We start from the raw sequence: 25,923 nt of genomic DNA, 5'->3' as shown, positions 1-25,923 counted from the left end.
TCTTCCTCATCCGACGGTCCCCCCTCACTGGCCTTAGCCCCTGCTTCCCCCTGTACCCCTGGGCATTCCCCCTCGGTCACTGCTTGCCATTGCTCCATCAGCTGCTCGAACCCCCTTCTATGCTCTACCAGGGTTTCTACCTGCAGCTCTAGGCCTTGGATCTTTTCCTCCAGCAGCTCTATTAGGCGGCACTTCATGCATACATAGTACTGTTCTGGGTCCCCCGCTAGAACCATGTACATACCGCAGCTGCTGCATGCTCTCATCCTCGGTGTATCCTCTGCTGCTTGGCTCATGGCTGCTGCTGTCTCGGCCTCGCTCGGCGTTCTTACCTGGGGAACACGGGGGACACGGCACCGCCCCCTTCCGCCTCCCCCTGTAAACTCCCACTCAAACTCCCCTGTTGGCCGGCTCCTGGGCCGCTGCGATCAGCTGTGCCACTGCCTGGCTGGGCAGCCGCTTTTATAGGCCCCCTCCTCCGCCTAGCTCCGCCCCCTAATCAGGGCTCAGCAGTCTGCCCCGACAGAGAGAGACACAAGCACCCCAGAGACAGACGCAAACACGAAATACCTGGCTCCTCCAATGGGAACTCCCACTCAAACTCCCCTGTTAGCGGCCCTGTTGGCCGGCTCCTGGGCCGCTGCGATCAGCTGTGCCGCTGCCTGGCTGGGCGGCCGCTTTTATAGGCCCCCTCCTCCGCCTAGCTCCGCCCCCTAATCAGGGCTCAGCAGTCTGCCCCGACAGAGAGAGTAGTATTAACCCTTTAGTGTAGAATAGTGTATTCCAAGGTTCATCAAGATTGGATGCAACTGAGCCAGTACATACTTGTGTCAAAACCATGAATGTTTTGCACTTTTTTGTGATTTTCACAAAACTCAAAGGTTTCTACTGATTTTGCTTTTCATCTGGAGTCATTCAAATCAAAACGAAACTTCAGGCTGAAAACTCAAACTCATCAATAGCAGAAGTGTTTGTTGACATGATCTCCTGACTAAAACAAGCCCTCAGATACTGTACAGCTTCATTTAATACAGCCATGAAGTTGATGGGATGGAGGTGGGGAGACAATATTTAATTCTCCTTCCTTTAATTCTTTATTTTCCTTAACTATTACCATTATTTTTATATAGGCAATTTTACATCATTTAAAGCTAGGCTGGCTGTATAGCCTACACAGCCCCTAAGACCAGTAAGCAATGTCTCCCTTTTTGTGCAGGCAACTTTTTGAATCTTTTCTTCCAATGAAATAATCACAAACTGGTGCAGCATTTTTTTTTTTGCCTAAATACCACTTATTCTTTCTCTTTGGAGTTTTAAGGCCAAAGAACAAAATTAGTTATTTCAAAACCTTGCCAGTTTTGGAGGAGCTGAGCTCTTGTTAGTATAGTAGCTTTCCCTATGCCTTTGTGTGGTTTCCTGTCTCTCCAAGATCTTTCTGGGCTGCTCTCCAGTCAGATTAAAAGATCCTGAAGAATCATGGGACTAATTCTTTCTTGCAGAGTGACTATCACAAAGGAAGCCATTCTAAGCATAGGGAGCTGAGTAACTGTCTCAGACTTCCCTGTTCTTACATTGTTTATGCCAAGATGCAAGGAGATGGCATGCAAACCATGCTTCTGACTTCGACAGAATGTAAGCCTGTGCTTAAGTACTTTGTCAAATAGGGAGAGACTTAAGCATGTGCTTAAATGTATCACTGAATTGGGCAATAGAGCATTTGTGACAAGAAATGCTCCGCACACAGAACTGCTATTGAAGTCAGGAGGTTTTGCACTCAGCAGTGGTTAGGGCCCTTATTCTGTAAATAAAATCAATATAGTGATCTCAATAATCAACAATATATGTTGGATGTCCTATAATAGTTCAAAAATAAATATTCCAAGAAAAATCTTATCTGTTAAAGACGGGGTCAGTCCCTAGACATGTGCCGATTTATATAAGCCCTAAATATAAAGGAAACATAGTAGGAAAACAGTGGATGTTTAGATTTAACACTAATTTATTCACAAAAACCTTACTGTATGGTATAAAACACTAGAGGAAAAATATCATGTATTGGTATATTTAGTGGATACTTTATTCTCATGACAGATTTTCCGTTCTATGGTACACTTTTGTTTATCAAAATCCTATATATGTTGTTATTTAATGAATGCTCATAACTATTACATTTCAGATCCTACTGTACCAAAGATATCCAACTTCCCCAGCCAAGCTATACGATAGTGACAGTAATTAGCAATATACTTCAAAATCTTTCATAATAGTAAAATTAATAATAATGATGATAATTTGATTTTAGAAAGCAGCTTCTGTGAAAAAGGCATCTCAGAGCACTGCATGGAGATCTCGATTATACCATGCAAGAGAGTTATTCACAGGAGGGAGTATTAGCATATTCATACTCCACTAAAAACACTCTTACTCTTGCCAAGTTTCTGTGCATAAAATGATGCTCATACTGTGCTGAAGTTATTAGCCTCCATCTTCCAAGCTGCTGCACTCCCCATTGTAAAAAAAATTTAAATAGAGATTTATACATGTCAGGGAATACTATCCTTAAACTCCTTGTGTGAAAATGTGAAACATTTAATGGAAAACAAAGTAAAATAACATCCAGTATGTCAAGATAGGGGAAAGTAAAGGAAGTAAATAACCTTGGGACATATTTCTTAACTATTTTCTAGTGAAAATTGAAGTGATTATTCTAAGTATTAATTATTTTTAGATGCACTAAATTTTTTGACTTTATGAACTTTTATTTTAGGTTCTGTGTCTCTAAGATCCATGGATGATAAGCTAAAATTAGGAAGCATGTAATAAAAGGGGTGTCTAATGTTGTGCAATCAATATATATACAATTAATCTGACCCTTGATTTGAAAAAAATATCATTGCTATTTGGCTTCTGTGCATAGCTGTGCATGGTTTAAAATAGGATCACTAAATATATATATAAAGAAAAATCAACAGCAATATGAAATTGAAGACTGAGGTCCCTGTCAGTGTTTGTATTAGTTGCCTCTGAGCTTGCTTAAGCCTGATGAGTCATCCCTGAACCAGACGGTGTGATGAATAGTCAGAGATAATTATCTGCAGGTTTTCTGATAGACCCCATGCCATTTAATCTGGATTCAGATGATCCACAAAGAAAGACCCACCTAGCTGATTCCCAAAGCAGGTATATAGGCTTGTATATACAAATCATTGTTCAAAGTGTGTGCATGTATGCATATTTCAGATATTACAATATATACCGTATATACTTGTTCATAAGCCCAATTTTTTAGTAAAAAAGGGAAGCACCAGAGAAGGGGGTCGGTTTATGAACAGTATAGAGAGGGAGAGGTGGGACACAGCCCCTCCCCCACAACAGAGGGAGCAAGGAGAGGCAGCGCAGCCAGCAGAGCCAGAAGAGAAGAAGCGGGGCCAGAGTCTCTCCGCTTCTGGCCACACTGCTTTCCCTCCAGCCTCCGAAGCAGCTGCAGCTCTGAGGCTGGCGGGCTGCAGCCGTGCCGCTTAGCCCAGCCCCCCCAGAGCAGGCTGCGGCCATGCCGCCCAGCCCAGCCTGCTGGAACATGCTGCGGCCGCGCTGCCCAGCCAGCTAGATCAGCTCCAGCCAGGCCAGAGACATCCTCCCCAGGCCCTCCCCAGATAAGGTGGGAAGGGATGGGATGGGGAGAGTGTGAGGGTACCAGGCTAGGAGTGGGGTCATGTGGGGGGTGGTCACAGCGGTTACACCCCTGACTCCCAGCTTCTCCCCCCCAAAAAAAATTTCCCCACCAGTTGCTGTCCCGGCCTGTCAAGGTAAGCAGCTGGCGAGTCAGGACACTTTGTTTACTTAGGTTTACCTCCGTGCCTGCGGACACACGAGGTAAACAAACCATCTCCGCCCACTAGCGGCTTATCCTGATGGCCCGGGAGCCAAAGTTTGCTGACCTCTGAATTATAGGGGGTCAGCTTATGAACGGGTTATAAAAATTTCAATTTTTACTTATCCCTCTTGGGGGGGTCGCTTATAAACAAACCGGCTTATGATCGAGTATATATATGGGGGTCTAGCTGATGCATTTACATATTGAATAGGTTTCAAATAAATGTATTTGGTTTCTTTCACTTTGATGTTATAGCAAGCCACCTGAATTGGTATCTACCTTTCGCCAGCCATACTGTGAAGGTGAAAATTCTGCTTTCCAGTTTATGCCAATCACATGCAAGACATTTCACATTGAAAAACAGATCTTTCTGCAAGTCTAATGGAGGACAAAGTGGCCTGACTGAAATGCAGAGGGGACTAGAGCTTTACTGGGAATGGAGGAATAGACTGGGACATCTTGTGCATATTCATTCTGGTAGTCTTTAAATACATGATTACATGTTATTTTTTCACAAGATCCCTGCCTCCTTCAGTGTCCCCTTTAGGGATGAATCTGGGTTGTTTAATGAAGGAGGCTGTTGTCTACAGGACCCATGCCTCATTTGCTGAGGAAGTTGGAAGGTGTGTAGTGAATGAGGCAGGGGATTTCAGGAAGAAAAATGATTTCCTTAAGGTTAAGACATTTGAAAGTTTCATGAGAGAACTGGGGCATGTTTACATGGCGCGGCAATGTGTGCTACAGAGGTGTGACTTCTAAATCACCCAAATTGGTCCATGTAGACCCTGCTAGTTAATGCTAAAAGTTCCCTAATGCACTTTAACATGGAACTTAAACAGTACTACCTTAAAGAGCACTAGAGAACTTTTAGTACACACCATCAGGGTCCACACAGACCAATTAGTGTGAAACACATTAGTGTGCTTTAGAAATCACACCCCCATAGTGCACTTTGTCACAGTGTGTAGATAAGCCCTCGGATTCTCTCCCTGCCTCTGCTGCTGAGTTCCTATGTGATACTGGGCAAGCTGCTTAACCTAACTTTTTACAGATGGTTACTAATTATGTGTTCTCATTTTTGGGCGTCCAATGTGAGATCTTGTGATCTGATTTGCAGAAATGTTGTGCATTCACATTCACAAGTGAAGTCAATGTGAGCTGTGCTTTGAACATACAAAGTGCTATATAATGGTAAGTAATCAGAAAAATCAGGCCCTAGATGTCTCAAGTTGGGCACCCAAAATTAGTGGACATTTCTTACCTTAATATCTCTGTGCCTGAGCTCCTTACTTGTAAAAATGGGGAGAATAATACCATCTCACGGGAGTGTTGTGATTATAAATTCATTAATGTTTGTGAAGCATCCAGATACTTTAGTTATGAGCGACGTAGAAAAGTTCATGAGGAAATTCTGGATTCAGAGTAGCATTTGACTAGTGTTCAGTGAATAAGGCACACGTCCACACATTGGTTGAGGAGGATAAAAGGAATGTTGAATAGGTGCTCAGTCAGTGAGCACTGTCAATCCTGGGCACTGAATGAAGCAGAGGTCTTGTGGCAGTGTGTGATTATGTTATCAAAGGCTGCATCAGAATACATAAACACATGAGGGTTTAATTAAGACTGTATGTGCATTCTGGAATTTCCCAACTCTTTGATGTTTGACTTGGCAATTTTTTTTATTGTTTTAATGTAGGTTTTTGTCTATAATAGATACAGAGACTAATGAAAGATTAGTAGTCACATTCATTACACAGTGGTGCAGGTTTATAAAATAATGTTTTTTGAGGAAGATGAAGTATATCAGTTTCTAAAAATATAAACAAGGTAGATAGGATTCAAACATAAGTCTTGCCACCTCAACAATTTGATAGAAAAATGCTTTTAACAGTGACTCAGTTTTAAAATGAAATATCATAACATTGTTTTCTATTTTTTTTGTACTAAACATATTAAAATAGCTCATTTTTTACAAAGAAGCCATTTTAAGTAAATACCATATATTGAGGAATAATATAATTTAGAATTCATTTTCATTACTTTTATTCCAGTAACATATGGTTAAGTAGCTTGACAGGGTTATCAGGGTTCTTTTTTAAGTGCATTTTGTCTTCAGAGCCAAATAAACCCAGTCATCATTTCTTAATTAACCACAGTGATTTTAATTGGATGAGAATAACATATCTAAATGAAATCAAATAGGAATCAAGTTAACAAGATGTGGAATGGTATGTCCCATTATGTTGTAAAGAGCTTCTGCAGTAAAGGGCTGCAGTAACATGGTCTCCTTCCCGTCAAATAAAGATCAAGCACAGGTTCCTCCTGTTGTTCTGCTAATATGGCTGTTCTGAATGATTACTGAACTGTACAAGCAAGAGTGTGATCAAGAGCTATGAGGCTAAAGCAATTCTCTATACATCAATTCCCTCCAGCATAGATGTGTCATAGAGCATTTGGCATTATAAAGAGAAAGTGTGGAATATTATTACACTAACTCTCATTTCTTCCCTCTACAGACTTGCCAGGTGTCATTGGATGAGTGTCTAGCATCTTAGGAATGATATGAGGAAGCCCACAGCAACTGCAGAATATCACAGGTGCAGGTGGGGTATGCTACTTGATGCTGCAGACAAAAGTGGGTTGCTGAAAGGTTGAGGCTGCAGGCTTTGTCCCCATTGCTTTCATGTTATTTATGCATCCAGAAACATTAATGGCCTGGGTATGTATTTGCACAGCAACATTTGACATGTTTCACATGCTTACAACAAATTTCATCTGACTAAACTTTGTTAGATTCTTCCCGAGAATGCCTTCAACGTATGATCCGTTTGGATTACTAGATACAAAAGTTTCTCACAATATAACCCCACTCTTCCACTGTCCCAGTTTCTCTTTTATACAAATATCTTGTATCATGAATTTTGTACAGATTCCTGACAAGGTCCCTCATGTCACTAAGCCTCTTAGTCAGCGCTGCTCAAAGCTGTACATCTAAAATCAATTTCATTCACATTTGACCATTGTGCAGATGGAACATTATTCATACATTAGACTTTTTAAGTGGGATAGAACAGGACCTTACATTTATTTCTTACAATTGTATGTGCATTTTTGTATTATACATGGTTCAGTAACCTTTAGTAGAGGACCAGAAGATGCCTCTGGAGGCAATACATTGTGCATCAGTACTGATTTATACTCTAACATCTGTCAACTTTTCCCTAGGATCTAGTTGTACCAGGATACACATGTCATCTTCTAATGACTTATCAAAGGAGAGATGGTGACTGTAGAAAGGGAAGTATCATGGGAGAGAATCTGATGTGGCTTTCTGCCATTTTCCTGAGGAATACAGTTCAAAACAAATTTATTGGTATGCTGCACTAAATATACTTACTGTGTTTTAGCATGTATTAGAAATCTGGGGTGAGCTTTTGATGAATTTCTGAAAACAAGGAAAAGAAATTTTGTTGTAATATGCATGACTATATTAGCAGCAAAGCATCAAAAGATATTGGCTCTTCACAAAGAGATCACTTCTTAAGCATATATAAAAGACTAAACTGTCACCTGTAAAGATTAAATGTTTACATGTTTGCATTTGTTCAATTTGCAGCCGAGGGGAAACTGTGTGGCTTTTTTCATAACAATAGTTTAATTAGGTTAAGTTTATTAGAACTAATATATTGTTAGGGCAAACATAAAATGAATCTACACTTCCTTGAACATAATCAAGTTATTGTCCATTTAGTATAAAACAAATATGAATGATACATTTCTTCTGCAGAAAAAAATATCTTCCCAACTCTGGTTATCAATGGAGAAATTTAAAATAAGGAAAACATGAATAAATATATCAGTGCTGCTCAGACTGATTGTTGAAGTGCCAAGTGCAGCTGCCTTACCCTGCTGCACAGCAACCTGGGGAAAACTCCAGCTGTTGGAACTCTGCCATTTTCAAATTGGCTCTCACAAGCACTTGTCCCTAAAATTGACATTAGAACACCCGCTGATGCCGTTCTGTGAAGAAGCCACTATAAAGTAGTGGTGTATAGAGTTGTTTAGCACTGACCCACCAGACCCAAACTAAATCCTTTGTTTACTGCAACCACTCAATTCCAGTCTGAAACTATAGCCTCCTACCACTCTTGATATGAGCATGTCTGATGATGTTTTGTTGTGTGAGAGTCTGATTCTATTTAGCTGAAAGCACTGGTGAGATAAGTCTGTGTGATTTCCCCATGCTCCCCAACCCCCACCCCCTTGAGTTGTCTGTTTAAATGTAATTCCTGTTAACTTTACATACCTGGACAATCAGGACGCATTAAAGATCAGCAAAGACTCTTACCAAAATAAAACTTCGCTCTGCTATAGTGTCTGCCATGTGAGCATTTCAAAGTGTTTTTACAAACGTAACTCTGAGAGAAGTATAATTATCCCCATTCTCCTATTTTATAGAGGCTCTCATACCATGCTCATCACCATAGAATCAAAGTTTCTTCCAGCAGTACATTAAGCAACATGACTAATATCTGCCGTGTGATGTTTTTTCCTTCACACTCTCTCCTAGGAAAGAAATGAGTGCAGTGGCGTGTCTTGTGGCTATGTTTGCTATGTGCTTATGTTAGAAGAGACAAGGTTAAAGAATGCACTTGCAAGAGCAGAAGATGGTGAGGTTTGTGATGGCCTCAGTTCTTGAGGAAGTTCATTCCACAGTGTTGGGCCTGCCCTGAGAAGGCTCTGTCTCCCACACAGATGAGCTTTACCCTGGCTGTAGTTGTCAACCAGAGGAGTGTACACCAGAAGAGTGTAGTTGTCAACCACAGTCCTCATCCCAGAGCCTGACGCAGTCTTTAAGATATCTTGGGCCAAGGCCATTGAGTGCCTTGAAGGTAAGGACTAAGACTTTGAACTTGATTTGATTTTCTATGGGAATATAGCAAAGGGAGTGGATGACATGTTTGATATGCTCACAGTAGCCCATGTTACTGAGGAGACACAATGCAGCATTCTATACTAGTTGGAGTTTTCTGAGGGCCAAAGGTTTCAGGCCCAGTATATTGCATTGCTGTAGTCCAGCTGAGTGGTGACAAAGGCATGTACAACTGAGGCCAGGTCATCATCTTACAGCTTGTGGTGCAGTCTCCTAGCCAAGCAAAGATAGTAGAAATTAGTATTCATGAATGCCACTATGTGAGAGCGTAACATCAGTGAGGAATCCAAGAGTGCCCCTAGACTATGGGCCTTCCTGTGCCCACCAGTCTGACCTCTGTCTTGCTTTGATTGAGCTTCAGCCATCAGTTCTTGCTCCATAGGCTAATCTCATCCAAGCTGAGGGCCACTTTGGTGGTAGTAGTGTGGTTGTATGTAGGGAAGGATAATTAGAGCTGTATCCATCTGCATATTGCTGGCACTTGAGTCTGTGTCATCTGATCAGCTCACCTGCTGGCTGCATGTAGATAGGACTAGGTGAGATGGTTGATGCTTGTGGGACTCCACAAGCAAGGTGTCCAGTGGTGGAGGTGCAGTTTCCCATCATTACTTATTTAGTGGATTCATTTTAGCACATAACCCTGGACCCCTGCTACCTCTATCAGGAAAGACAGGAGGATGAGAATGGATGACTGTTCTCTATCCACTGAGAGGAGGAGATCATCCATCAGTGCCACTAAAGTGGTTTTCGTCACATACCCTGGCCTGAATCCAGATCATTCTGAGTCTAGGGCTTTAAATTCAATTACATTAACTTGTAGTTGGCCTTTGGCTGACATCTCTGAACTTGCTCATGAGTAGGAGGTTTGAGATTGTGTTAGTTGGCTAAAACTGATTTATCCAGGGTGGTTTTGTTCAGTGATTGGACTACTGGGTGTTTGAAGGAAGAAGGGAAGATTCCTTCCATGAATGAGATGCTGGCTATTTTGGTCATGAGAGGTAACAGTTGCTTATGACTCTTTCACAAGCCAGGAAGGGCATGAGACAAAGTCACAAATCATGGGTTGTGACTCCTCCATGGTGTCAGAACTTCCTGATTATTGAATTTACTGAACTCTGGGAATGCCAGTGGGCTATGGGTTGGTGGGTACAGGTGGGCTGGTCCAGGTTGTTGGAGAAACTTTCTCAGATGTGCATAATCTTGAAGTAGGATGATAACTCTTCAGGGTACTTGGTGATAATTTTTTATATAGGCTGTACACACTCCGAACTGATAAAGCATTTTACAACCATACACATCTCTAAGGGGCAGGATTTGGCAACTTCAGCAAAGGCAGGAAGGTTCTCTTGGCCATAATTCAGCCTCATAATAGGCTTGGGGTGGGATTAAATGATTCATCTTGACTGTATCAGACTTCATTTTACGCCATTGGTGCTTGAGTTTCTGCTCTGATCTTATCATCTGGCACAGGGTGTCAAAATATCAAGGGCATCTGGGTGGATGATTGGGAGAAAGGAGCTGATTGGAAGGAGCTCTTGTTGATGATCAAGGCTAGCATACAATTATGATTCCCCAAATTTTTGACTCCTTGTCTTGTGCGTGGATGGCTGCTATCTTTCAGCATGTTTTGCAATTTGGTGGAGTCCAATTTGGTCAAATCAAGATAATCGATCTTTCCTGTAGCCTGGGAGCTGGAAGAGCCCTGACAGCTGCCTTGAGGAGATGCTGGTCAGTCCAAGATAGTGGCTGGGCTGTGATGTCTTAGCTATTGACATCTAGGCTGAAGATTCAATTTGCGATGTGACTGGCTGTATGGATTAGACCAAAGTTGACCTGGGAAAGTCCAAGGGATCAGGTGAGGAGATCATTTTTCTTGCACTTTTGCATCTGTGGTCTTGTTGACATGCACATAGAAATCTCCCAGTGGTGGTCTATAAATGAATATGAAATCTGTTATCTTTGGTTCAGGTTTCTATTGTTAGATGGATGAATTCAAATGAATTTGTCTTACCTGAGGCACTTATTTTGGATTTGATGTTTGATGCGAAGTTGAATGTGGTACCATCTGCCGCCTTGTCCCATCTGGGCCTGTGATGTACCAGGCACCCTGGAGGGACACAATAGGCTAGCACATAGATTGCACTGTCATCCAGTCATATCTCAGTCCTTCATCACTGATGAAGTCATATATTGTTTGTTGGCAGCAGATCTTGTTTTAATCAGCATCAATTTTAGTTTGTGTTGCTATGTGCTCTGTTTCCAGCCTATGCCCGTGTCTTGTGCAGTGTTAGATGTCTCAAAACGGGTCTCTTATGTCTGCTTTTGCTTTTTCCTAGGGCAGTCCCTCCTAATTTTGACTGAGATAGGTGAAGTATTGGATTGTGGTACGGGATGATCTGAGTTGTCAGAGTCACCAAATGCTAAGGAGAAGGCAGGTCTGTTGGGCATCTTTTTGAAGGTGTAATGTGGCTAAGCCTTGGGAATTGGTGGAGCTGGAGTAGTATGTTGCTGGCATGGCAATGTGTGTGGGAAGTACAGTAGCATAACAATAGGAATGATATTTGTGACAATAATAATAGGTAGCAATGAGCCCAACAAAAAAGAGAGGGAAAGTGAGAAAACTGAAGCATATGGTTAACTTTAAGTGTATAGTTAACTAATGATATAGATGAGTTTGGTGTAGGTGCAGAATTTAATTCCAAATCTAATGTGTAAAGAGGAAGCTTACAATACTTAAAATTAACCATTCAGCTTTGCTGAATTGGAGATTAAAGGTAGGATTCTAACTGATTTAGGTAACCAAATCATATTGAATTTCAGTGGGAATTGGCACAGAAATTCCTAAGTACCTTTGAAAATAGCCTAAGGGCTTGTCTACAGTTATCGGGTGGTTGATGTGCGGCGATCGATGCATCGACGGTTGATTTAATGAGTCTAATGAAGACCCACTACATTGACTGCCACTCGCTCTCTCATCAACTTCTGTACTTCACCTGAATGAGAAGCACAAGGGGAGTCAACGGGATAGTGTCTCCAGTTGACATCGCGTAGTGTGGACCCCGCAGTAAGTAGATGTAAGTACGTTGACTTCAGTTATGTTATTCACGTAGCTGAAGTTGCGTAACTTAGATTGATCTCCCTCGTAGTGTAGACAAGGCCTCAGAGACTTGCCCAAAGGTCACCAAGAAAGACAACCCAGATTTCCAGATCCTTACTTGGTTTAATGAATAGAAGAAGAATACTTCTGGATGCTGTGGAGTTGTGGAGCATGCCTGGTTGGTGTGTAGGTTGAGTTGTAATTTCAGCCCAAAGTGCTTCCTCTTTACACATAACATATGGAATTAATGTTCTACCCCTACATCCAATTCATTTATAGTAGGCCGCTAGAACAGAACACAGTCAGTGGTAAGAAACATTAAACTCTTTTAATTACTGAAAAAGAACTCTCTCAAAATAATGGGTATAGAGACTCTTGTGTCTCATTTGCTGCAGCACCAGACTAAATAGGGTTGATGGCCTACTTTTGTGGAATATTCTTTCTGTACAGAGTATATATACTGAATCAAGATTAATCAAATTTTTTCTTGTATATAAAAAATAATAATGTATCAACAGTGGGGGACTATCAGATTGCTCACCTAATTAAAAAGAAACTTTTCAAATCTTAGGGCTTGGCTACACTTACAAATTTGCAGCGCTGCAGCAGGGTGTGAAAACACACCCTCTCCAGCGCTGCAAATTGCGGCGCTGCAAAGCGCCAGTGTGGTCAAAGCCCCAGCGCTGGGAGCCGCGCTCCCAGCGCTGTACGTTATTCCCCACAGGGAGGTGGAGTACGGACAGCGCTGGGAGAGCTTTCTCCCAGCGCTGGCGCTTTGACTACACTTAGCGCTTCAAAGCGCTGCCGCGGCAGCGCTTTGAAGTGTAAGTGTAGCCAAAGCCTTAAAAAAAACTATCCACAAATTAATCATTCTTTATATTGCATCAACTTTAAAAGAATACATTATTTTAATCAGCCTCAAATAGTGTAACAATAGTTAACTTTGAAGAAAAGTAATTTGGTGCAGATTTGGGATCACAGTGTCACAGCCTGATCAATATCAAGCCAGTGTGGACAATGCCTGAGGAATAATGCCTCTTTGTAGATAGTTCTTTAAACCTGATGTTGTTTAAAGATGTATTTTTCAGCACCATTTTTTCAAGCACTCTATTCTTCACCCTGTCTTCTAACTGCTATATGCAAAGAAATATAATTTAAAATATTAAGCACCACAATTTTCTCTCTTGAGATTTCCACAACTTGAATTAACAACTGTTGTCACATCACCCTCAAAAGGTCAAACTATGAATCACTGGGATTGGAATATCAAATGAAGCTGGAATAGACAAGATGACTTAATATTCAACTGTCTTCTCCTGCTTAATATGTTATAATCTTCAGACACCAACTGCAAGTATAATTCCTTTTATATTTTTGGAAAAAGAGTAAAGTTTTTTTCTGTGTAAATAATCCAAAAAACCCAATGTGGTTGTCAAGCGAGTGCTCTGTCTGGCATTTGTGAGCTAATGAAAGAACTGCTTAACTTTATAGGTGGATTTCAAGGTACAGTTTCTGGGAAAAGTGTACTGTAAATGTAATGTTACCCATGCCTCCCTTAATGAGAATTTAAATAAAGAATGACCCAGTGGAATTTAAGCAGTGCTGCAATTTAAGAGAATGGAATCATGTCTCAAGGCCTAGAGCCAGTAGAAAGTAGGGAGTTGAAGTTTCCAGTCCCAGGGGAAAGACTAAGTGCTTTTCAGTTTCTCGGGCCAAGCACTGCTGGCTAGAGCAGACTGCCAGAAATGGTCATTATGTACAGAGGGAGACTAACAAGCATCAGAATATGTCTAATATATTAAATGTGTTTTTATCATCTTCTTGCATTTTATTTTCATCATCACCTTCACGGTAAGTGCTCAAGCACCAGAAAAACTCATTTTTAGGGGGAAGTAATCCATGTAAGATGAGCCAAGATAAAGTCAAAATCAATGTCCCTGCATGCTTGGCCAGAATCTCATCCTCCACTCTCAGGCAGCCTCTCATTTTGTCTGCCTGGCTACGTCCCTCCATCCTAGATAAACTGCATTTTTCAGATATGTATAGGCAGTTTGAAAAGAAGATGACTGGCACTATGTAATGTAAACTACTATTTTTATTTATCGTATAATGCAAAGCAAGGCAATGCTTTAGGAATAGAGGTATGTAGCAAAAGAAAAAAAGTTTAGTCACTGATGACTAATACATGAACAACCAAAAAAAAAAATGCAATGGCTTCCACCACCATGAACTCTCCTGGTGGAAAATCTACCAGATGAAGAGATTTCATTTCTGCTAAGCTGAGAGGAGGGCTAAACTAGGGTAGCTGGCCACAGCAACTTATTGGCTCAGAAAATTCCCTTGGACACAGGGTGCCCTTTTTGATACTGAAATATTTGATTTCAGCCTTCTTGGATCAGCTCTGTTTTCATCAGGTAGAATAGTTAGATTTTTAGGTCATGTTTCCTGTGCAATGAGATTTTTAGAAAAAGCCAATGATTTTGTAAAAATATCAAGTTTATTTTGAATACAACATTTAAGAAAATGAGAGATTTGCAACTTCAAAGAGCTTTACAAACATTAGGTAATCTTGAAAATGCTCCTGGGAGATTTTTAGAAAGATATCTTGATTTTACAAATAGCAAAACTGACATAGAAATTAAGTTATTTGTCCCAGGCCACAAAGCAATTTATGGAGATAATCAAAATTATAACTCACTAATGCCTGGTTCCTAGTTCTGTACTCAGTCCATAACACTAGTCACAGGGACTCCTGTGCTTTTCTGCCACTCCTAGAACTACTGGCTCTTGGAGATATTTCTCCTGCAAACAATGATGATAGTTTATGGTGTTGGCCTGCACTAAGGTAAGTTTTGTGAGCAAATTGCCTTTTCCCTTCCTACTTATCCCCAGTACTTCCAAGACATAAATTACAACTCAGTGAACTAATTCAGATCATTTTAAGTAAAAATGTCAGTTCTGTAACTTGTGTCATTAAATGATAACTCCAATTTTCAGAAATATGGAGAGTTTTTCTAATGAGGGAGAAAAATAAGGTATGGACAGTTTCTAACGAAAGCTACTATTTTGTGCACTTGCTTGCTGTGGCATCTTTTATCCAGCTGACTTGTCCAACTGACAAAGTGAATCAGAGGCTCAATAGGATCTGCTTCTGTTGAAGTCAATGGCAAACTCTCATTGACTTTACTGGGAGTGGGTTCTGGTCCACAGAATCCAGGAGTGAAATTCTGGAACTGTTGAAAGCAGTGGGAGTTTTGCTATCAGCTTCAGTAGTGTCAGGATTTCACCCCAGCTTTACTGACTCCGGGATCTCTGGTCTAATCACTCATTCCCTGAGATGATGGAGAAATGCAAACAACATCTGGTCTTCAACTCTTCCTTCACAGTTTTGCACATGGGACTATTAAAAAGAGATCAAAGTGTTTGAAAACTGAGATACTCTAATGTCTCTTTTCTTTGGGCCATGCTAAGAATGTATCCACTTCTGCACTTTAATTATTACTATTTTTTGATGAATATGCATATTAAAAAATCCAACCTGTGAAGATCTCTTCACACAGCTGACGGTTTCACTCACTAGAACTTGCCTCTGGCTGGGGAAGGTTTATGACTACTGCTCAACATATTTGAGAAAGGATTATTGCTGCTGACACACTGCAATAAGGTAACATTTGTGTGCATCAGTGACTAAATTGCACTCCTATTATACCACATCCCATAAAATGACAAACATCATCAATAAAAGAGGGATAATAAAAAGGGTAGTTTGGGATTTGTGTAGCTTTGGGGAACTGGAAGTACTTAATATCATTGCAAGGCTGTATCCAATGGCAGGTGAGATGGCTTGTTCATTGGGAATTATCAAAAACTGATGACTTTCTGGAAAGTTTCCATTGTCCTCTAATTTCCCCAATAAGGCAGAAAAACAAATTAGTCATGACTGTCAAGCATTAAAAAAGAAAAGACTAAGGTGACTGTTTCTTTAACTTTACCAACATTTGTAAAGCAAATTTTACTACCTGAGCATGCAGCACTTAATTCTATTTTTATGGAGGGTGCAAACAGTAAAATCTGGAAGCTAAGTAATATCTGAAGGAGGTGAGAGGGAGAAACATTAAAAAGGAAACAATCTTTTAAAAAGAATTTTTATAGTTAGAGGCAGTTTTGAGGAGGAGTAGATGGAGAAGATTACCAAAACTATGCAATGGGTTGACATAAATTCTGGGAGAATCAGATGGTCTCAAGTTAACTAGTGATCCTTGATTTGTCTAACCTGAAGATAAATTTTCATTTTTTATTTCCTTTATTATTAAACATAACGTTATCCTTTATTTTCATCTTGTTTAGTGCTCTCACATGAGCAGCACCAGAGGAGGAAGGAGAACCAGCTGCTCACAAGGAGCTGATTGGCTCCTGGCCACCTCAGGCAACAAATGGTGTTCCACCTCCTCACTCAGGTCCCCTGTCCATTGTGGTCAAGAACCAGTATGCTGTACTGGCAATAGGAAGTAAGGAACAAGAAGGACTGAGGAAGATGAGTCATCTGCCCTCAAGGCTGGGAGGCTCACAGCTGCCGTACCCAAGAGAAGGAAGTACAGGGGTGCTAGTGGTCAGGGACTCCCTTCTGAGGGGAATGGAGGCATCTGCCTGCTGACTTGATATGATGTCCTGAGTGGTGTGCTGCCTGGAACCCACATCTGAGACATTATGGAAGGGTTGCCAAGGCATATCTGTTCCTCTGATCAGTACCCCATGCTGCTCATCCACATGGGCAACAATGAAACTGCAAGGCCTGGTCCTTAGCATGTCTGAAGTGACCACAGGGCTCTGGGAGTGAGGGTGAAGGAGTTGAGAATGCATGTTGTGTTCTCATCTGTCCTCTTGGTTAAGTATAAGGGCCCAGATAGGGACACATGAATCCTGGAGATGAATGTATGGGTGTGCTGATTGTGTTGACTGAAGGGCTTCAGCTTCCTTTACCATGAGATGCTGTTCTGGGAAGAAGGAGTACTGGGAAGAGTTGGGGTTCACCTGACCAAGGAAGGGAGGAGAGCATATTTGCAAACTGACTTGCCAATTGGGTGAGTAGGACTTTAGGTTCAAAGGAGGCAAGTTATAAAAGCTCACAGGTAAGCATAAAAAAGGGAACCTTAACAAAGGGTTAGATGTGGAGGGGTACATGGAAAATTGCAATAAGGTCATAGGAGCAACAAGAGGAAACTCAGTGGTGGAATACACTCAGCATTTTAGATCTCTATACACACGTGCAAGAAGTATAGGAAATGAACAGGAAGAACTGTAAATATTAGTACATACATTAAATTATAATGTAATTGGCATCCCAGAGACTTCATGGGATAAATCTCGTGACTGGAATATTAATATAGAAGGATATGGCTTGTTCAGAAAGGACAGGCAGGGGGAAAAAGGGAGATGGTGTTGCATTATACATCAAGAATATATATATTTGTTCTGAGGTCCAGAAAGAAGTGAGAGGCATACTAGTTGAAAGTCTCTGGGCAAAGATAAAAGGGAGGAAATAGGGGTGATGTTACAGTAGGTCTTCACTATAGACAACGGACTTAAAAAAGCAGCTTTTTTAACAAACTCAGAGAACTGGTAGGTAAGGTCCCACAGGAATAAAATCTTAAGGGATAAAGGAGTTCAGGTGACCTGACAGTTTCTCAGGGAGACTATATTATAGGCACAACAGCCAACAATCCTAATACAAGAGAAAGATGGGAAGAGTAGTATGAGGCCAATAAGAACGGCCATACTGGGTCAGACCATAGTATCCTGTCCTCTGACAGTGGTCAATGGGAGTTGCCCCAAAGGGAATGAACAGGCAGGTTATCATCACGTGATCCATGCCCTGTCACCCAGTCCCAGCTTCTGGCAAACAGAAGCTAGGGACACCATTCCTGCCCATCCTGGCTAATACCCATTGATGGACCTATCTTCCATGAATCTATCTAGCTCCCTTTTGAACTCCTTTATAGTATTGACCTTCACAACACCCTCTGGCAAGGAGTTCCACAGGTTGATAGTGTGTTGCATGAAAAAATACTTTCTTGTGTTTATTTTAAACTTGATACCTATTCATTTCATTTGGTGGCCCCTTGTTCTTGTATTATGAGAAGGAGTAAATAACACTTCCTTATTTACTTTCTCTATACCACTCATGATTTTATAGACCTGTATCATATTCCCCCTTAGTCACCTCTTTTCCAAGCTGAAAAGTCCCAGTCTTATTTATCTCTCCTCATATGGAAGTCATTGTATACCTCTAATCATTTTTGTTGCCCTTTTCTGAACCTTTTCCAATTCCAATATATCTTTTTTGAGATGGGGCAACCACATTTGCACACAGTATTCAAGGTGTGGGCATACCACGGATTTACATAGAGGCAATATGGTATTTTCTGTCTTGTTATTTATCCCTTTCTTGATGTTTCCCAACATTCTGTTCACTTTTTTTACTGCCGCTGCACATTCAGTGGATGATTTCAGAGAACTATTCACAATGACTCCAAGATCTCTTTCTTGAATGGTAACAGCTAATTTAGATCCCCATCATTGTATTTGTATAGTTAGGATTATGTCTTCCAATGTGCCTTACTTTGGATTTATCAACATTAAATTTCATCTGCCATTTTGTTGCCCAGTCACCCAGTTTTGTGAGATCCTTTTGTAGCTCTTCGCACTCTGCCTGGGACTTAACTATCTTGAGTAGTTTTGTATCACCTGCCACCTCACTGTTTACCCCTTTTCCCAGATAGTTTATGAATATGTTAAATAGGACTGGGCCGTGTACAGATCCCTGGGGGACACCACTTTTTACCTCTCTCCATTCTGATAACTGACCATTTATTCCTGCCCCTTGTTTCCTATCTTTTAACGAGTTACCAATCCATGAGAGAACCTTCCCTCTTATTCCATAACTGCTTACTTTGCTTAAAAGCTTTTGGTGAGGGACCTTGTCAAAGGCTTTCTGAAAATCTAAATACACTATATCCACTGGATCTCCTTTGTCCGCATACTTGTTGACTCCCTCAAAGAATTCTATTAGACTGATGAGGCATGATTTCTCTTTACAATAACCATGTTGTCTATTTCCCAACAAATTATATTTATCTATGTATCTGACAATTTTATTTTTTATGATAGTTTCAACCAATTTGCCCGGTACTGAAGTGAGGCTTACTGGCCTGTAGTTGCCAGGGTCACCTCTGGAGCCCTTTTTAAAAATTGGTGTGTAGCAGGGTGAACCCTGCTCCTGCCCTGAGGGGTTTAACAGCGACCTGGCAGGGCTTGAGAGCTGCGGCTCTAAAAGCTGGGCTGATTGGAGAAGTGGCTGCAGCTGGGCCACACCCCAATCAGGCCACAGCTGGCCCCTATAAAAGGCTGGAGGCCAGAAGCCCAGACAGTCTCTCTCTGCCTTCAGAGAGGGATGGGCCTGGCTGCTTAGCTTGAGGCTGAATACCTGAGTGGAGCAGGGCTGGGGAAAGGCTGAGGAGCTCTAGCCTGGAAAGCCCCAGGCTGTGGCCTAGCACAAGGCCAACAGGTACTGGGGGTTGCAGAGGGCAGCCGAGGGGTAGGCCAAGGCAGCAGGTCCAAACCCCTTTGCCTGTGATGAATAGGCTGATACTGCAGTCTGCCCCAGAGTGTGGGGCTAGACAATGACTGGCAGTAGCCAATACTGAGGCAAGGTGGGGATAGAGGGTGGGGGTTCCCCAAAGAGGGGAGACCCTGAAAGAAAGGGGTTACTGCCAGGGGCAGCACCCCATGTAAAAGGGCACCGGGGTCCAGGGAGGGACTCGGGCCTGAGAACAGGTGGATCATCAGCCTGCAGAGGGCGCTCCGAACACTGGACTGAGCTAATTCCCAGAGTCACCAGCAGGAGGTGCCGCAGGGGTGAGTCCCGACCCGTTACATGGTGTCACATTAGCTATCCTCCAGTCATTTGGTACAGAAGCTGATTTAAATTATAGGTTACAGATGAAAGTTAGTAGTCCTGCAATTTCACATTTGAGTTCCTTCAGAACTCTTGGCTGAATACCTTCAGGTCCTGGGAGACTTATTATTGTTTAGTTTATCAATTTACTCCAAAACCTCCTCTAATGACACCTCAATTTGGGACAATTCCTCAGATCTGTCACCTCCAAAAAATGGCTCAGGTTTGGGAGTCTCCCTGACATCCTCAACAGTGAAGACTCATGCAAAGAATTCATTGAGTTTCTCTGCAATGGCCTTATCGTCTTTGAGGGCTCCTTTAGCATCTTGATCGTCCAGTGGCGCCGCGGGTTGTTTAGCAGGCTTTCTGCTTCTGATATATATATATTTTTTAAATTGCTATTACTTTTGGAGTCTTTGGCTAGCTGTTCTTCAAATTATTTTTTGGTCTTTCTAATTATATTTTTACACTTCATTTTGCAGAGTTTATGCTCTTTTCTATTTTCCTCATTAGGATTTATCTTCCACTTTTTAAAGGATGCCTTTTTGCCTTTCATTGCTTCTTTTACTTTGTTGTTTAACCATGGTGACTCTTTTTTGGTTCTCTTACTATGTTTTTTTAAATTGCAGTGTACATTTAAGTTGAGCCTCTTTTCTGGTGTCTTTAAAAAGTGTCCATGCAGCTTTCTGGAATTTTACTTTTGGTATTGTGCCTTTTAATTTCTGCTTCACTAACCTCCTCATTTTTAGGTAGTTCCTCTTTCTGAAATTAAATGGTAGAGTGTTGGGCCGCTATAGAGTTTTCTTGCCACCGGGACGTTAAATTTAATTACATTATGGTCACTAATTACCAAGCGCTCCACTATATTTACCTCTTGGACCTGATCCTGTGCTCCACTTAGGACTAATTCAAGAATTGCCTCTCCTCTTCTGTAAAAGCAGCAAAGAATCCTGTGGCACCTTATAGACTAACAGACGTTTTGCAGCATGAGCTTTCGTGGGTGAATACCCACTTCTTCAGATGCAAGTGCTTTTACAGAACCAGACTAACACGGCTACCCCTCTGATACTCTCCTCTTCTGTGTTCCAGGACTAGCTGCTCCAAGAAGCAGTCATTTAAGGTGTCAAGAAACTTTATCTCAGCATCCCTTCCTGAGGTGATATGTACTCAGTCAATATGAGGATAGTTGAAATCCCCCATTATTATTATTGAGTTTTTTTATTTTAATAACCTCTCTAATCTCTCTGAGTATTTCAGAGTCACTAACACCATCCTGGTTAGGTGGTCTGTAGTATATCCCTACTGCTATATTCTTATTTTTCATGCATGGAATTACTATCCATGGAGATTCTATAGTACAATTTAGTTCATTTAAGATTTTTACTTCATTTGATTCTTCGCTTTCTTTTACATATAGTGCCACTCCCCCACCAGCATGACCTGTTCTGTCCTGCCGATATATTTTGTACCCTGGTATTACTGTATCCCATTGATTATCCTCATTCCACCAGGTTTCTGTGATGTCCATTAAATCAATGTCCTCATTTAATACTAGGCACTCTAGTTCACCCATCTTGTTATTTAGACTTCTACCATTGGCGTATAAGTATTTTAAAAACTTGTCATTTTTTGGCTGTCCCCTATTTCATGACAAAATTGAATGGGACTTTTTTCATTTGACTGTTTCTCATCATATCCTCCCTGTATTTTATCATTTTCCATCCTCTGCTCCTTATTAGGACATAGGGAATCTCCAATTATAGATCCTCACGTAAGGGATGTCCGAATCACATGCTCCTCCGCAACTGTCGGCTTTCCCCCAGCCCTTAGTTTAAAAACTGTTTTACGACCTTTTTAATTTTAAGCACCAGCAATCTGGTTCTGTTTTGGTTAAGTGAAGCCCATCCTTCCTAGCCTCTGTTCATCAGAGGATGGAGATGGATGGCAGGAGAGAGATCACTTGATCATTGCCTGTTAGGTTCACTCCCTCTGGGGCACCTGGCATTGGCCACTGTTGGTAGACAGATACTGGGCTAGATGGACCTTATGTTCTTATGTTTTTATGTTATAGAGGCTCCCTCTCTCCCAAAAGCGTCCCCAGTTCCTAATAAATCTAAACCCTTATACCATTGTCTCATTCACGCACTGAGACCCTGCAGTTCTTCCTGTGGGATCGTTTCCCTCTGCTTCAGTTGGATGTTCTCCTTCCCTAAGGCTTTCATCCTCCTCAGACTTGGGGTGGGACCATTTTACAGTGTCCCGTAAAGTCTCATCTATGTATCTCTCTGTCTCCCTTAGCTCCTCTAGCTCAGCCACCTGGTTTCCAAAGTCCTTACACGGTCTCTGAGGGCCAAAAATTTTACCGAATGCATACATACACCACCAACCCATAGGGCAGGTAATCATACATGCTGCATTGGGTGCAATAAACTGGGTAGCTCCCACTCTGTTGCTGGACTTCTGCCTGCATTCTCTTTTTACTCCTGAAGCTTGTTCCCTTGTTGGTGCTTTGTTTTAATCAAGCAGCGTTTTGACCTTTAAGTGCAAAGAATGTTAGGTGTATCTAGCCCTTGCTCACATTCCCCCTGTAAACTCTTGTTGCTTAGGAGTGGGCTTTTTAAAGCCCTTCTCTGCCTGAATAGCCCTGCCCTCTAGTTAAGGGTTGATTGGATGCCTTGTCAAGAAGCTTCTAGCTCTCAGCCTTGCCTAGCAGGCTGCTAGGCTCAGCACACACATTGTCAGCACACGGTCCCCCAAACAAACAGACCACATGGTATATTTCAGTCAAGCAGCAAGCACACCACAAACACAAACACTACAGACAACAATCTCCATCTAGAACTCTTTAATGACCTGAAAATCAAAAAGGAATCCTACAAAAAGTGGATAAAAAGGAATCCTACCAAAAGAATAGCACAAGCATGTAGGGACAAAATCAGAAAGGCTAAGGTACAAAATGAGTTTCACCTGACAAGGGGCATAAAAGGCAATAAGAAGAGATTCTTTAAATATATAAGGAACAAGGAAAAAGACTAAGGAAAGTGTGGGTCCTCTGCTTAGCAGGGAAGGAGAGCTAATAATGGGTGACGAAAAGAAGGCAGAAGTGTTCAATGCCTGTTTTGCTTCAGTCTTCATTAAAAAGGTGACCAGATACTCAACACAATTCCTATTAACAACAAGGGGGAAGGAATGCAAGCGAAAATAGGGAAAGAAGACTATTTAGATAAGTTAGGTCTATTCATTTTGTAGGGCCTGATAAATTCATCCTAGGGTACTTAAGGAGTTAACGGAAGCAGTCTTAGGCCTGGTCTACACTACTCGTTTAAACCGAATTTAGCAGCGTTAAACCGATTTAACCCTGCACCCGTCCACACAATGAGGCCCTTTATATCGATATAAAGGGCTCTTTAAACCGGTTTCTGTACTCCTCCCTGACGAGAGGAGTAGCGCTGAAATCGGTATTGCCATATCAGATTAGGGTTAGTGTGGCTGGAAATCGACAGTATTGGCCTCCGGGAGCTATCCCACAGTGCACTATTGTGACCGCTTTGGAAAGCCATCTGAACTCGGATGCACTGGCCAGGTAGACAGGAAAAGCCCCGCGAACTTTTGAATTTCATTTCCTGTTTGGCCAGCGTGGAGAACTCATCAGCACAGGTGACCACGCAGAGCTCATCAGCACAGGTAACAATGCAGTATCCTGAGAATAGAAAAAGAGCTCCAGCATGGACTGCACGGGAGGTACTGGATCTGATCGCTGTATGCGGAGAGGATTCCGTGCTAACAGAACTCCGTTCCAAAGGACTAAATGAAAAAACATTTGAAAAAATTTCCAAGGCCATGATGCAGAGAGGCCACACCAGGGACTCAGTACAGTACTGTACAGTGAAAGTTAAAGAGCTCAGACAAGCCTACCAGAAAACCAAAGAAGCAAACGGAAGGTCCGGGGCAGGACCGAAAACATGCCGCTTCTATGCTGAGCTGCATGCAATTCTAGGGGGGTCCGCCACCACTACCCCACCCCCGTCTGTGGATTCCGAGGTGGGGGTGGTAATCGCAGCCATGGCTGAGGATTCTGTGGACGGGGAAGATGAGGAGGAGGAAGAGGAGGACGAGCTTGCAGAGAGCACACAGCACTCCGTTCTCCCCAACAGCCAGGAGCTTTTTCTCACCCTGACAGAATTACCCTCCCAAGCAACTATCCCAGACAATGAAGCCATGGAAGGGACCTCTGGTGAGTGTACCTTGTAAATATAAGACATGGTTTAAAAGCAAGCATTTTTTTAATGATTAATTTGCCCTGAGGACTTGGGATGCATTCGCGGCCAGTACAGTTATTGGAAAAGTCTGTTAACATGTCTGGGGATGGAGCGGAAATCGTCCAGGGACATCTCCATGAAGATCTCCTGGAGGTATGCCAAAAGCCTTTGCAGAAGGTTTCTGGGCAGGGCAGCCTTATTCCGTCCTCCATGGTAGGACACTTGACAATGCCATGCATGTAGCAAGTAATCTGGTATCATTGCATGACAAAGCCTAGCTGCGTATGGTCCCGGTGTTTGCTGGCATTCAAGCAACATCCGCTCTTTATCTCGCTGTGTTATCCTCAGGAGAGTGATATCATTCATGGTAACCTGGTTGAAATTCAGGAATTTAATTAAGGGGACAGAGATGGGCATTCCTACTGTGCTGTTTGCCTGTTGCTTAAAATAAATCCTTCCTTGCAGGTAGCCAAGTAGGGGGATGGAGGGGGGTGATTGGCGCTGAGCTTTTTCATGTTTGGCTAGCAGGGATCTTCCCTGCTACCAGCCACGCGGTGGAGGGGGAGGGGGGTGTTTAGCAGTGATCTTCCATGATACCAGCCACGCGGTGGCGGGGAGGGGTAAAGCGATCATCCCAGAGAATTGGATGGGGGGGTGGTTTCTGCTGCTGCATGTTAACAGGAAAGAAGCAACACTGAACGGGCTTTGCTTGCTATTTGGTAAAGGAGGGCGCTGGATATATGAAGGCTGCAGAAGCCGAAAGACAATGGCTTACCATGACCGCATGCACGCCGAATTCTGCTGCCTGGACCTGCATCTGTGAGATCTCTAACACCAGAGCCACAGGCACTCAATATTAAGATGTAAAATGCGACCTTGTAGTGAAATCGCATGTGCTATGTAAGGTGAATAGTGTTGTTCACCGTGAAAGAGTGTAAGCATTGTTCTGTAAAATGTATCTTTTTAAATACTTCTCTCCCTTTTTTCCCTCCCTCATGCAGCTGCAAATTTTTCAAGCCTCCCTACTCTATCCCAAAGGCTATCTCAGATAAGGCGGTGGGAAAAAAAGACGAGACAAAATGTTCTCGGAAATCATGGAAGTGACCCGCAATGAAAGAGCTCATCTGAATGAGTGGAAGGACGTGGTATCAAATTACAGGAAAGATGCCAGTGAACGTGAGGACAGGAGGGATGCTCGAGATGAGAGGTGGCGGCAGGAAGATCAGAGGTGTAGGCAGGAAGATCAGCGGTGGCGGGATGCAACTCTGGGGCTGCTGCGTGATCAAACTGACATGCTCCGGCGTCTGGTGGAGCTTCAGGAACGGCAGCAGGATCACAGAGTGCCGCTGCAGCCCCTGTATAACCACCCTCACCATGTTCCACATCCTCCTCACCCAGACGTGTAAGAACGTGTGGGGGGAGGCTCTGTGCACCCACCCACTCCACCCCCATGGACAGCCCAACCAAAAGGCTGTCATTATTGTGAAATTTTTTTAGTGGCCCTTTCCTTCCCTCCTATCCTACTCCTAAACCACACCCGGGCTACCTTGTCAGTTCTCTCCCTCTTTTTATAATGAATTAATAAAGAATACATGATTTTTAAATGATAGTGACTTTATTTCCTTAAGCAAGCTGTAATCGAAGGGGGAGGGTGGGTTGCTTACAGGGAATGAGTCAATCAAGGGGGGCGGTCATCAAGGGGAAACAAACACAGCAGTCACACCCTACCCTGGCCAGTGATGAAACTCGTTTTCAAAGCTTCTCTGATGCGCACTGCTTTCTGGTGTGCTCTTCTAATCGCCCTGG

The sequence above is a fragment of the Mauremys mutica genome, chromosome 9 (genome assembly GCF_020497125.1).
Source record: "Mauremys mutica isolate MM-2020 ecotype Southern chromosome 9, ASM2049712v1, whole genome shotgun sequence".
Classification (NCBI taxonomy): Eukaryota; Metazoa; Chordata; order Testudines; family Geoemydidae; genus Mauremys; species Mauremys mutica.
Note: the sequence above shows the minus strand (reverse complement) of the source record.